This window comes from Bos taurus, chromosome 7 (assembly GCF_002263795.3).
Source record: "Bos taurus isolate L1 Dominette 01449 registration number 42190680 breed Hereford chromosome 7, ARS-UCD2.0, whole genome shotgun sequence".
NCBI lineage: Eukaryota > Metazoa > Chordata > Mammalia > Artiodactyla > Bovidae > Bos > Bos taurus.
The window spans coordinates 24,267,786-24,284,759 of NC_037334.1; positions in this window are offsets into that span (position 1 = coordinate 24,267,786).

Genomic DNA, 16,974 nt, shown 5'->3' on the forward strand with positions numbered 1-16,974 from the left:
ACAAAAGAAAGTGAGGAAACCAACTATAAGTATATCCCAGAGAAGACTGTCCAGGAAGACAGAATAGTCAACACAAAGGCCTGAGATAGACATGGTAAATTTTAGAACAGCAAAGAGATCAATATAAGTTGAAAATGGAAGGGAGTTGGTGACTTGCTAATTATTTAAGCTAGTGTGGTTCAGTAGAATTATAATGTGAGCTATAAACACAATTAAATTTTTCGTGTAGCTACAATTTTTAAAAGTGAAATTCTAATAACACATTTCATTCAACTTAATATATACAATATATTATCATGGCAACAAGTAATCAGTATTAAATTTTTACTGTGAAAATTTACATTATTTTTTAACCAGTTCTGTTTTCCAAATCTATTGTATTTCTTACACTTAGAGCACATATCAGTTCAAGCTAACTACATTTCCAATGTTCAGTAGATACAGGTAACTAGTTCTACTATATTGGACAGTGTATATTCTGAGCCTGGAAGACATTTGAAAAGAATTTCTTTGATTCTGAGTGACAGTGAAGGTGTTAAGTGGTTTTTATTTATGTCTTTCAAGACCACTGTAGCTCTCAGGGGGAAAAAAACAGAGGGGAAACAAAAGTAGACTCAGGGAAAGCATTTAAAACATTGTTGAAATCACTCCATGACTTTGAAACAGAAGAAAAAGAGTGTTCTTTCCTTCTTTCCATCGTGTATGCACCTCTTCCTCACTTGTAATAAATAGAAGGACTGGGTAAGTTTGTTATATGAGTTTAATTTCATATTTATTGAGATTCCTCTAGCTATTTATTTGTTATTTCCCAAAGTCAGTGAAGTAATTTTCTCATACTCACTTTAATTTTGAAGATACATGATTTTTAGGGTAGATAATTTTCTGGGCAATATCTACCAAGGACTAAGTTTTTTATTAAAAAATAAAGTAATATGTTCTAGGAATAATATAAGGAAAAAATTTATTTGGATAAGCAGGGTGAAAAGTGACAGCTTTGTATAGAAACTTATCACTGAAGACAAAACATAATAAATGCATATTAAAATATAGCCAGATCAGAAGAAAGAATACAGAAATGTAGGTCAATGTACAATATTTCTGGCTAAAAATGTCTGATAGGATTACTATTCTGATTTAAAGAATAATGTTTCAATATATACACCTGTGAATCACCTGATTAGAAATCCCTATGAAGCACCCCAATAGTAGATTTTGAAAAAATAATAACAGAAATTTCATAAATTATAATAGTTTACAGGCAAAAGGTACAAAACAGATTCTCTGTCTTCTCCAGATCCTTTAACAGTTTCAAGCATGTCCATATTTGCCTATTGTAACACATGAATCATTTGCCTCCTTCTCCAAGCTGAAGCTGTTAGGACCTAAGGGACCATCTGGATTCACACTGAAGCAGAATTCTCACAGGAGTGTGTCCCTGGCTTTGGAATGACACTATGTCAACCACCCTGAAACCAAGTCTGGTACACTTAGAGCCCTTCAGCAGACTGTTCTGAAGGTTTTAGTTGATTGGAAAGAATTAGTGAGAACTTTAAAATCACAGACAAAGGTCCAAGTGAATTAAAAGGAGGATGCCATGCAGCCATCTCATCCTCTGACACCCTCTTCTCCTTCTGTCTCAATCTTTTTGAAGTAGGCGTCAGACCATGGACAGTATAGTCCATGGTGTCGCAAAGAGTTGGACACGACCAGCAACTTTCACTTTCAGAGGCTGAGATGGCTGGATGGCATCACTGAGGCAATCGACATGAACTTGGGCAAACTTCCAGAGATGGTGAGGGACAGTCTATGGGGTCACAAAGAGTTGGACACAACTGAGCAACTGATCAGCAACATAGTCTGATCAGTTACGAAAGTTAAATATTTAAATATATGGTTCAATACACGCTTCTGTTACAAGGTGTAAGCAAAGACACTTTGATTTAGTACTTTACTGTGATATTTAGAATGTTATCATTTTTTTTCCTGACAGATCAAGACTAAGCTGATTTCATTTGCATGAAGCAATTCTGGCATCTAGTGGTTAATAATCATAATGTAATTCAGTTTATTTCTAAGGGACAGATTGTGTTGTAAAATAGTATTAACATCACCAATGAAGATTATAAACATAGAGCCGTAGTAAGATAACCATTTATATTTTTATTTCCTCAGAAATCAGCACGTAAGGGGATGATAGAAGCTCATATACTGAAACATGAAAAGGTAATTTTTTAGAGAACATTATAAAACTGTAAGTTTTAAAGCTACTATTGATGTGCATTTAGCTAACCAACATGAAAATATTATAGTTAATTTTTTTATACTGACAATACTTAATGCTACTAAGGAATTATTAATTTCTTTTTTGTGTATGATAAATGGTATTGTGACTATGTTTTTTAAGAGAAGTTCTTAGTTTTCAGAAATATATACTGAGGTATTTATAGATGTACTAGTATGATGTCTGGAATTCAAATAATATCAGATTGAGGGTGGTGCTAAGCGGATGGCCGTGTGGAGGGTGATGGGGTAAGAAGGGACTGAATGACCAAGTATTGATGATTACTGGGACTGGGTGATTATCTCTGGGGAGATTTAATATTCTCCATAATAAAAAGTTTAAAGAAAACATTTTAAGATCAGCATACATTCAGTTTTTATTTCCTAAAGTTTTATCTAAGACATGATGCACCTGTTCGAATTATCAGTATACTCTGAGAAAAAGGCAATGAAACTATGGCTGTCACTTATGAAAGGGTTAAGAGGTGACCATTTCAGAATTAACACTTGCCTATCTTCAATCCCTCCTGGGCCCGAATGACAGTCTCTTAGACATAAGCAAAACATCCAATCAAGCTTTTACAAATTAGGAAGCACTGTTTGTGATGTGAGGATTTGTTTTTTTTTTTTTCCTGTAGTTGTCTATGATTAGGCAGTGAGCTTCAAGATCTTCAGAGAGCTTCTAATCACCAATCTGAATTTATTCTAAAAAGATTTTTTATTTTAATTTTCTCTTTTAGCTACTCTCCTAAAATACTAATAAACTTCAACTTAAAATTTACTGTCTTAGAAAGTTAAAATGTACATGCCGTCTTTCCTCTGGTTTAATTTTCAAACTCAGTTAATTACTTGGTTTCTTTTCCTGTCCTACAGATCATTGCTGTTGACAAGAAATAATATGATCCACATATACAATTAAAACTTCTCTAGAACCCACATTTTAAAGAGTAAAAACAGGTGAAGTTAATCTAAAGAATGCACTTTATTTTACCCACTATATCCAGTTCTATCAAGTTTTAAAGCTCATTTTTTGAATAGTAAAAAGACAAATGGATTTCAAAACATTTACAGGATTTATTGTGCTACTTTCTTAAGTATTGACATATAAATATTCATACTGATCAATACAAATATGATACATATGTATGTATGTATGTAAATACAGGTATATACAGTGAATATATATATAATATTTTTCTTTATAGCCACACTATCATTATGGAATAAACGTAAGAGGAGAGATTAGGGGATCTTGTCTTTTTTCTCATGAATATTTTTATTAAATTTCAGGATATTTTATAAGAAACGAGAAAAGTTAGATATCACCTTTTCCAACCCATTGTATAGTATCTTGAATGAGTGAGTTTATAAAAAGTACAGTTTATAATTTAATTTAAGACTATTGTATCCAGTAGTGGATTTTAGAAGTTCATAGTGAGTAAATAAATGACACAAATCTTTTAATAGTCTTGAAGTCTGGTTTGATAGATTTCAATAAAGTATCAGCATGGGGAGGGCAGAGCTTTTATTTTCTGGCACTCTCTGTGACTTTTACTTGGTTTGGAAAATATATTTATGTTCATAAAATATTTATTCATCTTAACATATAATAGGTTTGTTATTTATATACCAGTTAAAATTGTAATAATTTCTAATTTTTAGCTTATCATATGACAAATATTTGGGATCCTGATTAAATTTTAAGATGGTAAAGGGATCCCAAGAACAAAATACTTGAGAACATTGGGTTTGGTCTAAGGAAATTCCTTCATTTATCTTTTTCTCCTGAAAATAGCACAATTTTTTTGAGAGAGGAATAATTGAGTTAGAATGTCTTGTTCCTGTCCTGATGGGACATTGACTTTAATAGTTTGCAGTGACATGAGAGTGACTAGGATTCTGCAATTCTGAAACTTAGACATGTTTACAAGTATGTTACCGTTTCCGTGGTTTTCAAGTCACACCTACTGCATTCTAGGAATCCTGTAGTTTAACATATGTGTGTGTGTGTGTGTGTGTGTGTGTGTGTGTGTGTATGTGTATGCGTGCTTTGCTGCTATTAGAAGGGAATAGCAGGAATGAATCTTCTGAGACACAGTTTAAATCATTCAGACATTTTTGATGTTGGTTTGTATCTAGTAACAAATTAGTATCTTCAAGAAATTTAGGAGTATAGTCTTCCTCTCTATAAAAACAAACCACAGGGAAATACATTATTCTAAGGCTCCAGCCATTTTGTAATACTGGGCCAAAAGAAGAATGTCTCAGGAAATTAATTCTAGAGCTGAAGAATCATAATATTTAGTGAAGAAGGGAGAGGATAGCATTGCCATACCAATAAAACTGAAGGGGCAACTATTTGTCTTTTGAAGCCACTTGGAGCTCTAGGAATAGACGGAATGTAAAATCTAAATAAAATTGTGTGAACTAATTGAAAAAGGTAAACTGGCTCTCATAAATAAAATAAGTGATCACAATTTGGAGACTGCTATACGACTATTGTTCAAGATGCAAAATATGAGTGTGTGTGTGTTGGGGGCGGGGAGTGGATGATGATAATTTCATTCCCCGGGCCCCTGCGACCTTAGTTCTGAATCTTATTGGGCAGAAAGAGGACTAGAAGAAAAGCCTTAGTAAGAGAGGAATAAGAGCAAATACTAGCCTCATAGCTAAGTGATTTCTCAGCAGTGCTTTCTGCTTTCATCTCCCAACTGGGCACAAAAAGATTCAAAAGGAGACATGGCTGAGGCACACCCAAGAAATGAGTGAGGGGTGGAGCAGTACATTTTTAAGACCTTTGGTAGAGTTATGCTCACCACACCCTCCATACCACACCACACATTTTTTTTTTTCCAGACTGCACTTCCCATGTCTACCTTTACAGAAAGCAGAACAGAAATAGCAACAGATTCATCTGAACTAGATTAAAATTAAATTTAGGTTTTAGTATTAGCACAGAATTGAAACTCTAGGATGTGACAGAGCCATCAGATCAAAACTTCTTATAGATGTTTAGAACCCAACTGGCCTGACACTATGAGTAATGAAAACCTTGGCACTTAGGTTGCTGTTTCTTAAAGTGAGACACTCAGAACTCCTGTGAGTATTTCTAATATTTTATTGTGCATAACTAGTAAGTCTGGATTTCTTCTGATTTGGAATCACTGAGCGTGGAAGAATCCACATTTATAAAAAGACATCAGAGCAATTCTTAAACATGCTGAAATTTGTTATCTACTGTTCTACTCTTCCTTGATAATTGGGATAATTCAAAGTCCTAAGAACACCCATTAAATAAATTAACATAAAAAACAAAACCGCTATATACTTCTACTGACATTTACCAGCTTCAAAAAAGAGTGGACAGATAGCTAAAATTTTATGTTCCCCAAGCTCAAATGATATTAATAGAAGAACCCTCATTCACCTGCTGTTTGCAAATTGTCTCTATAAACATTTGTCTCTGCCTTGGTTTGGGTTCCTCCAGAAGAAGATTCAGAAGAATTTGGGAGCATGTAATTTATTTGAAAGTGATTCCAGGGAATAATGGAAGGAGAGTGGAGACGTGGATTTAAAAAAAAAATAGTAAGGGAAGGAATCCAGTAAAGGGTGAATTCTGAGGTCCGTTACTATTGAAGCTAGCTGGCGTTTAATCCCCCTTGGGAAACATAGTCAATACAGACCATGGCATCAGGCTTATCCCTCAGAAGAATGAAGTAGCTGACTGCATGCACACTTTCACTTCCGCCAGTCATTGATCATGGGCGGTACCTGGGTGACACTAGTTCGTTTTATACGTCTCTCTGTCTTCTGTATCTTCTGTGAATTGGTAAATTGGTATTAGGATCTAGAGAACTGCCAGGTGCAAGTTCAATTTTTCTTTTTGAGAAAAGTCCTTAATAGATGATACTGTGTGCGTTCAGTTGTAAAGAACTTTCAGTAGTTGTTTCGGTCACTACGTTGTATCCGATTCTTTTGTGACCCCGTGGACTGTAGCCCACCAGGCTCCTCTATCCTTGGGATTTCCCAGGCAAGAGTGCTGGAATGGGTTGCCATTCCCTTCTCCAGGGAATCCTCCCAACCCAGAGATCGAATCTACATCTCCCATTGGCAGGTGGATTCTTCACCACGGAGCCATCAGGGAAGCTCAAACAAAACTAATCAACAACACCACACTGTGTTCTTTCAGTAGGAAGCACACAATATCTGTCTCTGTTTCTGATATGCCATTGATAATGAATTCACTGGGATAATGAAGTTGCTCCATCGTGTCTGACTCTTTGCAACCCCGTGGACTGTAGCCTCCCAGGCTCCTCCATCCATGGGATTTTCCAGGCAAGAGTACTGGAGTGGGGTGCCGTTTCCTTCTCCAGGGGATCTTCCCAACTCAGGGATTGAACCCAGGTGTCCCGATTACAGATGGAGGCTTTACCCTCTAAGCCACCAGGAAACTAATAAATTCCTAGGTTCATTAATTCATTAGAAGTTGCAATGGGTAATAGTTCTAATCCTACCATTGCCTAACTCTTTATTAACTGGAATATCCTTATGAAAACTTAAAATCTGCATGGGTAAAGTCAGCATCAATGCTTCTTTTATCTTTTCATTTTGATGATCCAGAGATTTTTTTTTCAGTAAAGATGTTTATATTCAATTCCTCAGAAGACCTGGCTAGGTGAAATTAATTAATCCAAAATCAGAAGTTTTGTTGCTATCAGAAGTAATCTCATTTTCTGCTATTTAATCCCCAATCATTATCACTAATATTCTAATCTACAAATCAAGACTTAAAGCTGTGACTGTGAGAAGAATAAAATGCTATATTTTCCTATTTTTACTTTTTTATGCATCAAGTTGCATTTATAGAGCTTCTAAAATTTGGAAGCTGGCTGTGAATGTAAGCTGGGAAGTATTTGTTTATTTATTTCCTAGCCATCTGGAATTTCTGGTTTATTGTTTATAAAATTATATATGAATTATAGGAAATTTTTCTTTGCATGGCTTCACAAGTGAATTCTATCAAACATTTAGAGAAGAGTTAATACCTATTCTCCTGAAACTATTCCAAAAAATTGCAGAGGAAGGAATACCCCCAAACTGATTCTATGAGGGCACCATCACCCTGATATCAAAACCAGATAATGACACCACAAAAAAAGAAAATTATAGGCCAATATCCATAATGAACATAGATGCAAAAATACTTAACAAAATACTAGCAAACTAAATCCAGCAATACTTTAAAAGAACCGTACACCATAAACAGGTGGGATTTATCCATGGATGCAAGGATTTTTCAACATCCTCAAATCAATCTGTGTGATACACCACATCAACAAATTGAAGAATAAAAACTGTATGACCATCTCAATAGATACAGAAAAAGCTTTGGACAAAGTTCAACACCCATTTATGATCAAAACTCTCCAGAATGTAGGCACAGAAAGAACATACATACCAGTGAAAAGCTGAAAGCATATCCTATGAGATCAAGAACAAGACAAGCGTGTCCACTCCTGCCACTTTTATTATTAAACATAGTTTTAGAAGTTCTAGCAGTGGTAATCAGAAAAGAATATGAAATAAAAGAAATCCATATTGGAAAAGAAGACGTAAAGCTGTCCCTGTTTGCAGATGATATAATATTATACATAGAAAATCTGAAAGATATCACCAGAAAACTACTAGAGCTCATCAATGAGTTCAGTAAAGTTCATTTTATGGGCAAACAATGAAAGGTCAGAAAGAGAAATTAAGGAAAGAATCCCATTTACCATTGCATCAAAAATAATAAAATATCTAGGAATAAACCTCCCTAAAGAAGGAAGATGACCTGTATTCTGAAAACTATAAGATGCTGATGAAAGTAATCAAAGATGACACAAATAGATGGCAAGATTTACCATGTTCTTTCTTGGATTGGAAGAATCAATATTGTCAAAATGACTATATTACCCAAGACAATCTACAGATTAAATGTTATCCCTGTCAAATTAACAATGGCATTTTTCACAGAACTAGAAGAAACAAATCTTAAAATATGTATGGAGACAAAAAAGACCCCAAATAAGCAAAGCAATCTTGGAAAAGAAAGATGGAGCTGGGAGAATCAGCACCCCTGACTTCAGACTAATACAAAGCTACAGTCATCAAAACAGTATGGTACTGGCACCAAGCAGAAATATAGATTAATGGAACAAGATAGAGAGCCCAGAAATAAACTCACCCAACTATAATCATATAATTTATGACAAACGAGGCAAGACTACACAATATTGGAAAGATAGCCTCTATAACAAATGGTGCTGGGAAAACTTGACAGCTACATGTAAAAAAATTAAATTAGAACATTCTTTTATACTATACACAAAAATTACCTCAAAATGGGTTAAAGACCTAAATTTTACACCAGATACTATAAAACTCTTAGAAGAAAACATAGGCAAAACACTTTTTGCCTTAAATTGCAGCAATATCTTTTGCAATCCATCTCCTAAAGCAATGTAAATAAAACAAAAATCAATAAATGAGAATTAATTCAACTTAAAAGCTTTGGCACAGCAAAGAAAACCATAAACAAAACTATAAGACAACCCCAAGAGCATGATAAAATATTTGCAAATGATGCAACTGACAAGGGATTAATCTCCAAAATTTACAAACAACTCATGTGTCTCAGTATTAAAAAAAAAAAAAAAAAGCATAAAATGGGCAGAAGATCTAAATAGACATTTAACCAAAGGAGACATGCAGATGGCTAAGAAGCACATGAAAAGATGTTCAACATAGCTAATTAGTAGAAAAATGCAAATAAAAACTACAATAAGGTGTCACCTCACACCAATCAGAATGGGTATCATCAAGAAGTCTACGAGTAATAAATGCTGGAGAAGGTGTGGAAAAAAGGGAACCCTCTTGCACTGTTGGTGGGAATGTTAATTGGTACAGACACTATGGAGAAAAGCATGGAGGTTCCTTAAGACTGAAAACAGAACTATTATATGATTCAGCAATCCCGCTCCTGGGCTTATATCCAGAGGAAAACATGACTCAAAAGGATATATGCACCCCAGTGTTCATTGTAGTACTATTTACAATAGCCAAGACATGGAAGCAACCTAACTGTCCATCAACAGATGAATGGATAAAGAAAATGTGGCACATATATACAGTGGACTACTACTCAGCCATTAGCAAGAAATAATGCCATTTAGCAATGTGGATGGATCTAGATATTATTACACTAAGTGAAGTCAGACAGACAAAGACAAATATCAAATTATATGCATATGCATATATGCACTTATATGCAGAAGCTTTAAGAAATGATACAAATGAACTTATTTACAAAACATAAACAGAATCACAAACTTAGAGAAGGAACTTAATAGTTACTTGGACAGAAGAGTGGAGAGGGATAGATTGAGAGTTTGGGATTGATATGTACACATTGCTATATTTAAAATATATAACCAACAAGAACCTACTGTATAGCACAGGGAACTCTGCTCAATATTCTGTAATAACTAAATGGGAAAGGAATTTGAAAGAGAATAAATATATAACTGAATCACTTTGCTGTACACCTGAAACTAACACAACATTGTCAATCAACTATACTCCAATATTAAAAAAATAAATAAAAACAGTTTAGTTGGGGGTGAATATCATAAATACAAAAATCTTCTAAACATGGTTCTTTTATACAGTAAGTGTTTATGCAGTTATTTTCTATGTGGTTTTGGCTTCATATGTAGCTCAGGGTCTTTTACTATTTGTATTTCAGTTTCTTTTATTCTTACATTTTCATTAACAACCAAGCAATGTTAGATATCAAGAGATTTAAATTCATGCTCCTCTCTCAGTGCTACCACGACATGACTGAACCTTCCAAAGGAAGTCCAATTCTGCTAAGCATTTCCTCTCCTATAAAATGAAGGTATATTCATGCAAAGTACGTGTTGCCAATTTATTTCAGAAAGCCTGTCTTTACCAGTGAAGTGAGCTACCCCTTGGAGGCTTTTGATATTGTCTCATGAAAAATTTCATGAATTTACAAGGACCTAATATTTATCCATAAGTGACAGAAATTGAACATTGAAGACGATGAGCAGAGGGGGAATTGGATGAAAGTGGTCAAAAGATACAGATTTCCAATTGTAAGACAAATAAGTACTAAGGATATAGAGTACAATATGATGACTATACAGTAACCCTGCTGTATGATCTGTGTGAAAATTAAGAGTAGATCCTAAGAGTTCTTATCACAAGAAAAAAAAAGTATCTATATAAGATGATAAAGGTTTACTAAACTTATTGTAATAATTATTTCACAATATGTAACTTAATCATTACACTATACACCCTAAACATAGTCACTGCTGCATTATATCCAAAACTGGGGGGAAGAAAACTAAAAAAGTAAATTAAACAAAATGAGGGGTATTGGGCTAGAGCACAAGTTGGTAAACTGTGGCCTACATGCCAAATCCAATCCACTACTTTTTTTTTGGTAGTATCTGAGAATTTTTTATGTATTAAAATGGTTTTCACTTAAAAATTGTTATTTTTAAACATTATGCAAGTGTCTATATAGTATCCTGAATTCCGCCTTTTGGTTTACAAGTTTAACTCCTAGGCTATAGCAATGATTTTCAAACCATTTTCAGCAGCAGAAATTTTTAAAAAGAGGGAAAAAATGTAATTCTAACTCCTTTGATTAAAATAAATAAACGTGTATTTAAATTGCATAAAAATTTTAAATGCTTACTAAAAAATTCAAACAGGAACAATGAGGTTGCTTTGATGAAGATGTTAGACTAAAGAAGGAACAACAATTTTGACATTGAGGACTACAGATGACAATTACAGTCAGTGCAGATTCAACCTACAATTTATTCCTGCATATTTTTTGTTGGATGATTTCAAAAATAAAATCCTGTTTCAAGAAGATAAATGGTTATAAATAGTAGCAATTTTTTAAACAGCTCACCTTGGCAATCTAAGGGTACTCTGAAATTAAACTAATCCACATTTTAAAAGAGAAGTAGAAAATTTTGATTTTACCTATGACATAAAAAAAAAAAACCCTCATAATCAAAATATAGCAATCAGACATGAAGCATCAACAATTTGGAAAAAGATATAAAATTGTCTGTATATTTTAACTCTTTTCAGTGTTTTCGTGTCATTGCACCACTGACAGCTGTGCTGAGGAGCAGGCACAGAGCAGAGTGTATTCTATAGTCTGATGTAAATGGACAGAAGCAAGCCGGGATTCTAAAGAATGTGGTGAAGACTGCAGGCTTCTTGTTCCAGTGTTCCTCAACACAGTGGTCAAACATGTGCACAAATATGACAGTTGAAGTTACATTCAAAAGCTCAAGCAGAAACAAGGTGACTTGAAATCTCAAGGAAGTTAAACTGAATTTAAATAGAAGCTACATTTCAAGAGATGAGATTAGGAACTAAGCTGAAAATTGGGTTGAGAAGAAATTACTTTCAAAAATCTGTTATTTGCCCATAAAGTAGATTATACCCTGTCTTGCATATAGAGCCCCATGTGGTATATTTTTCACCACTCAGGTTTGAGCACTGCTGAACTAGACTAGGAAAAAGAATACTTTTAAATGTGTGGGTATTCTGCCTTTAAGGAAAATGATCAAACATTTGCAGTTATTAAAAGGTGGGTGGAGAATGCTATGATGCCCCTTGCCTTCAGGGTTTAACTGCTATTGATGTACCTTAGGAGCCCGGCAGGTTGTAGTGTGGACCAAGTGAGTTAAACAAGATGAACACTCCAAGAATATGGTCTGGAACATAGGAAGTGCTTAATAAAGATTTTATTTTATTATGAGCCCGGAAATAAACCCATGCACCTATGGGTACCTTATTTTTGACAAAGGAGGCAAGAATATACAATGGGGCAAAGAAAGCCTCTTCAATAAATGGTGCTGGGAAAACTGGACATCTACATGTTAAAGAATGAAATTAGAACACTGCCTAACACCATACACAAGGATAAACTCAAAATGGATTAAAGACCTAAATGTAAGGCCAGAAACTATAAAACTCTTAGAGGAAAACATAGGCAGAACACTCAATGACATAAATCAAAGCAAGATCCTCTATGACCCACGTCCTAGAGTAATGGAAGTAAAAACAAAAGTAAACAAGTGGGACCTGATTAAACTTAAAAGCATTAGCAAAGCAAAGGCAACTATAAGCAAGGTGAAAAGACAACCCTCAGAATGGGAGGAAATAATAGCAAATGAAACAACTAACAAAGGATTAATTTCCAAAATATACAAGCAGCTCATACAATTCAATAGCAGAAAAAGAAACCCAATCAAAAAGTGGGGAAAAGACCTAAACAGACATTTCTCCAAAGACATACAGATGGCAAACAAACATATGAAAAGATGTTCAAAATAGCTCATGATTAGAGAAATGCAAATCAAAACCACAATAAGATATTACTTCACACCAGTCAGAATGGCCCTCATCAAAAAGTCTACAAACAATTAAAAATAAATTTAAAAAAAAATGTTATTTAAAAAAAAAGTCTACAAAAAATAAATGCTGGACAGGGTGTGGAGAAAAGGGAACACTCTTGTATTGTTGGTGGGAAAGTAAATTGATATAGCCACTATGGAAGATGGAATGGAGATTCCTTAAAAAACTAGGAATAAAACCACCATATGACCCAGTAATCCCACTCCTAGGCATATACCCTGAGGAAACCAAAATTGAAAAAGACACATGTATCCTATTGTTCATTGCAGCACTATTTACAACAGCTAGAAAATGGAAGTAACCTAGATGTCCATTGACAGATGAATGGATAAAGAAGTTGTGGTATATATACACAATAGAATATTACTCAGCCATGAAAGGAACGTGTTTGAGTCAGTTCTAATGAGGTAGATGAACCTAGAACCTATTATACAGAGTAAAGTGAATCAGAAAGAGAAAGATAAATACCGTATTCTAACACATATATACAGAATCTAGAAAAATGGTACTGAAGAATTTATTTACAGGGCAACAATGGAGAAACAGACATAGAGAATTTACTTATGGACATGGGGAGAGGGGAGGAGAGGGTGAGATGTATGGAAAGAGTCATATGGAAACTCATATTACCATATGTAAAATAGATATCCAATGGAAATTTTCTGTATGGCTCAGGAAACTCAAACAAGGGCTCTGTATCAACCTAGAGGGGTGGGGTGGGAAGGGAGATGAGTGGGAGGTTCAAAAAGGAGGGGATATATGTATACCTATGGCTGATTCATGTTGAGGTTTGACAGAAATCAGCAAAAATCTGTAAAGCAATTATCCTTCAATAAAAAATAAACTTAAAAAAAGATTTTATTTTATTATTCTTTATATATTCTTTATGGAGAAGGCAATGGCACCCCACTCCAGTACTCTTGCCTGAAAAACCCCATGGATGGAGGAGCCTGGTAGGCTGCAGTCCATGGGGTCGCAAAGAGTCTGACACGACTGAGCGACTTCACTTTCACTTTTCACTTTCACGCATTGGAGAAGGAAATGGCAACCCACTCCAGTGTTCTTGCCTGGAGAATCCCAGGGACGGGGGAGCCTGGTGGGCTGCCGTCTATTGGGGTCACACAGAGTCGGACACGACTGAAGTGACTTAGAAACAGCAGCATACATATTTTAAGCAAATGATAAAATATTTCTTCATAGATCTGTGTGTGTATATATGTGTGTGTACAATAACAATTTGGAATAATAAATAAAGCTGTCTATAATACTTCTGGGGTTAAAACATACACAAACACACACAAATCTTTTTTCCACTGATTATCCAGCCCTTATTCATTAAAGATGGTGACTGCGACCATGAAATTAAAAGACGCTTACTCCTTGGAAGAAAAGTTATGACCAACCTAGACAGGATATTCAAAAGCAGAGACATTACTTTGCCAACAAATGTCCATCTAGTCAAGGCTATGGTTTTTCCACTGGCCATGTATGGATGTGAGAGTTGGACTGTGAAGAAAGCTGAGCGCTGAAGAATTTATGCTTTTGAACTGTGGTGTTGGAGAAGACTCTTGAGAGTCCCTTGGACTGCAAGGAGATCCAACCAGTCCATTCTGAAGGAGATCAGCCCTGGGATTTCTTTGGAAGGAATGATGCTAAAGCTGAAACTCCAGTACTTTGGCCACCTCATGCGAAGAGTTGACTCATTGGAAAAGACTCTGATGCGGGGAGGGATTGAGGGCAGGAGGAGAAGGGGACGACAGAATATGAGATGGCTGGATGGCATCACTGACTTGATGGAAGTGAGTCTGAGTGAACTCCGGGAGTTGGTGATGGACAGGGAGGCCTAGCGTCCTGTGATTCATGGGGTTGCAAACAGTTGGACACGACTGAGTGGCTGAACTGAATTGAACTGATTCATTTATTCAATAATAATTTACTAAGTAACTTCTATTTTTCATCATTAAGTACACCAGTTCTAAGTGCTAAGGTTTCATCATTAAATACAGCAGATCAAGTGTCCTTGCCCTTGTCATAGGGAGCTTACACACTAGTTAGTGGGTGTGTGTGTTAGTCGCTCAGTTGTGTCTGACTGTATGTGACCCCTTGGATTGTAGCCCCCCAGGCTCTTCTGTCCATGGAATTTTCCAGGTAAGAATATTGTAGTGGGTTGCCATTTCCTTCTTCAGGGGATCTTCCCAACCCAAGCATCCAACCCGGGTCTCCTGCACTGCAGATTCTTTACCAGCTGAGTCACTAGGGAAGTCTAGTTAGGGATGAGAGACAATAAAATGAAACACAACATTCAATTGTATAATATGTAAGATGGTGAAAAAATCTGTGAAAACTAACCAGGCATCTTAGATATAAGATGTAAGCCAAATGACGGATCTTAGATGTAAGCCAAGTGACTTAGGTGGAAATGATTCTGATCCTGTTTTGGTTTTTTCTGGGAAGTTGCATGGATTTGCTGAAAAGTTTAATAAGTCCTTAATAGAGTCTCCCTCACTTACACTTTCTTATGCATGTGCTAAGTTTCAGTTCAGTTCAGTTCAGTGGCTCAGTCGTGTCCGACTCTTTGCGACCCCATGAATCGCAGCACGCCAGGCCTCCCTGTCCATCACCAACTCCCGGAGTTCACTGAGACTTACATCCATCGAGTCAGTGATGCCATCCAGCCATCTCATCCTCTGTCGTCCCCTTCTCCTCCTGCCCCCAATCCCTCCCAGCATCAGAGTCTTTTCCAATGAGTCAACTCTTCACATGAGGTGGCCAAAGTACTGGAGTTTCAGCTTTAGCATCATTCCTTCCAAAGAACTTCCAGGGCTGATCTCCTTTAGGATGGACTGGTTGGATCTCCTTGCAGTCCAAGGGACTCTCAAGAGTCTTCTCCAACACCACAATTCAAAAGCATCAATTCTTCGGCACTCAGCTTTCTTCACAGTCCAACTCTCACATCCATACATGACCACTCGTTACTATTATTGACATGCTTGACAATGTTAAAATTCAAGAACACCATGACAAGATGATTTATGAAGAGCAAGGAGCAAGATGAAAATAGTGTGTCATTCCAATATCTGTGTGTATGTATAACTGAGACCACTCACTAGCTAAGTGACTTACTCCCTTATATAAGCAATGAAGGACTAATAGAATTTGAATTTGTGCTGAGTAAAGTTGCAAAATATTGTGGACCTTCAGGTATTTGGAAAATGAATAATCTCTCAAATGATATTTATCCTTATATAGTCATCTGCAGAACCACATGGTTAAGATAATAGCTGCGGTTTATCATCCGTGCCTCTCCCTCTTCGTTCTATTTCACAAGCTGGTAGCCTGGTCATTTGTATTTCCTTGCTCCTGGATTTCTTGCAGAGCTGGAAGGAAAATCATCTTGAGCATGACAGTCATTCCTATCTTTTCTAAAAGTATGAGCTCATTTTGGCTGTCCTAGCAGATGAGGAGAGAAAGGAGAAGAGAGTAAGGACTTTGAAGCCAGATAGTGAGAGACACATTTCAAGAAACTGTGAAATAGACCAAAATTTATGGGTTCCTATGGGTGACCTCCAGGGAGCCTGGACCCTAGACACAGTGGTTTCAGACTCTACAAGGACCAAGGGCACCCAGTGGAGGAGAAGCAGAGAGCACTAGACTGGAAGGAACCATCCTTCCAGGAGTTATGGATACATCACCAGGAACCACTGCAGATCCATAATTTCAGGGGCATCCCACATACTCGATGCTGCACACAACCCTAGGATTTTAGACAACCGTGAGTTGTCTAAGACAATGTCTTAGATTTATTTCTTATTTTTCACTCCAAATCTCCATTTGGAGGCCTGGATATGGACTTAAGATGACTTAGAAAAATAATATGACATGGTGTGTTTATCGAAAATAAAGATTAATAATCGTGCTGTACATAGTCCATCCTTCCCTAGGCAATAATGACCATTAAAATATTTAAAAAAATAAATTTCTTTCTGCAATGATACTTCTCTTCTACAAAGAATGTTAATGTAGTATTTGCTGTTGCTTCAAGGTCTTGTAACTTCAGAACTTATTTTATTAAACATGGTTCTTAGCAATCACATTTATTCAGCTAAAGAATGTGAATAAAGGTGACATTCATCCAATAGAAATTTTCCAGTCTTTGATTTTATATCCTCAGGGAACTGC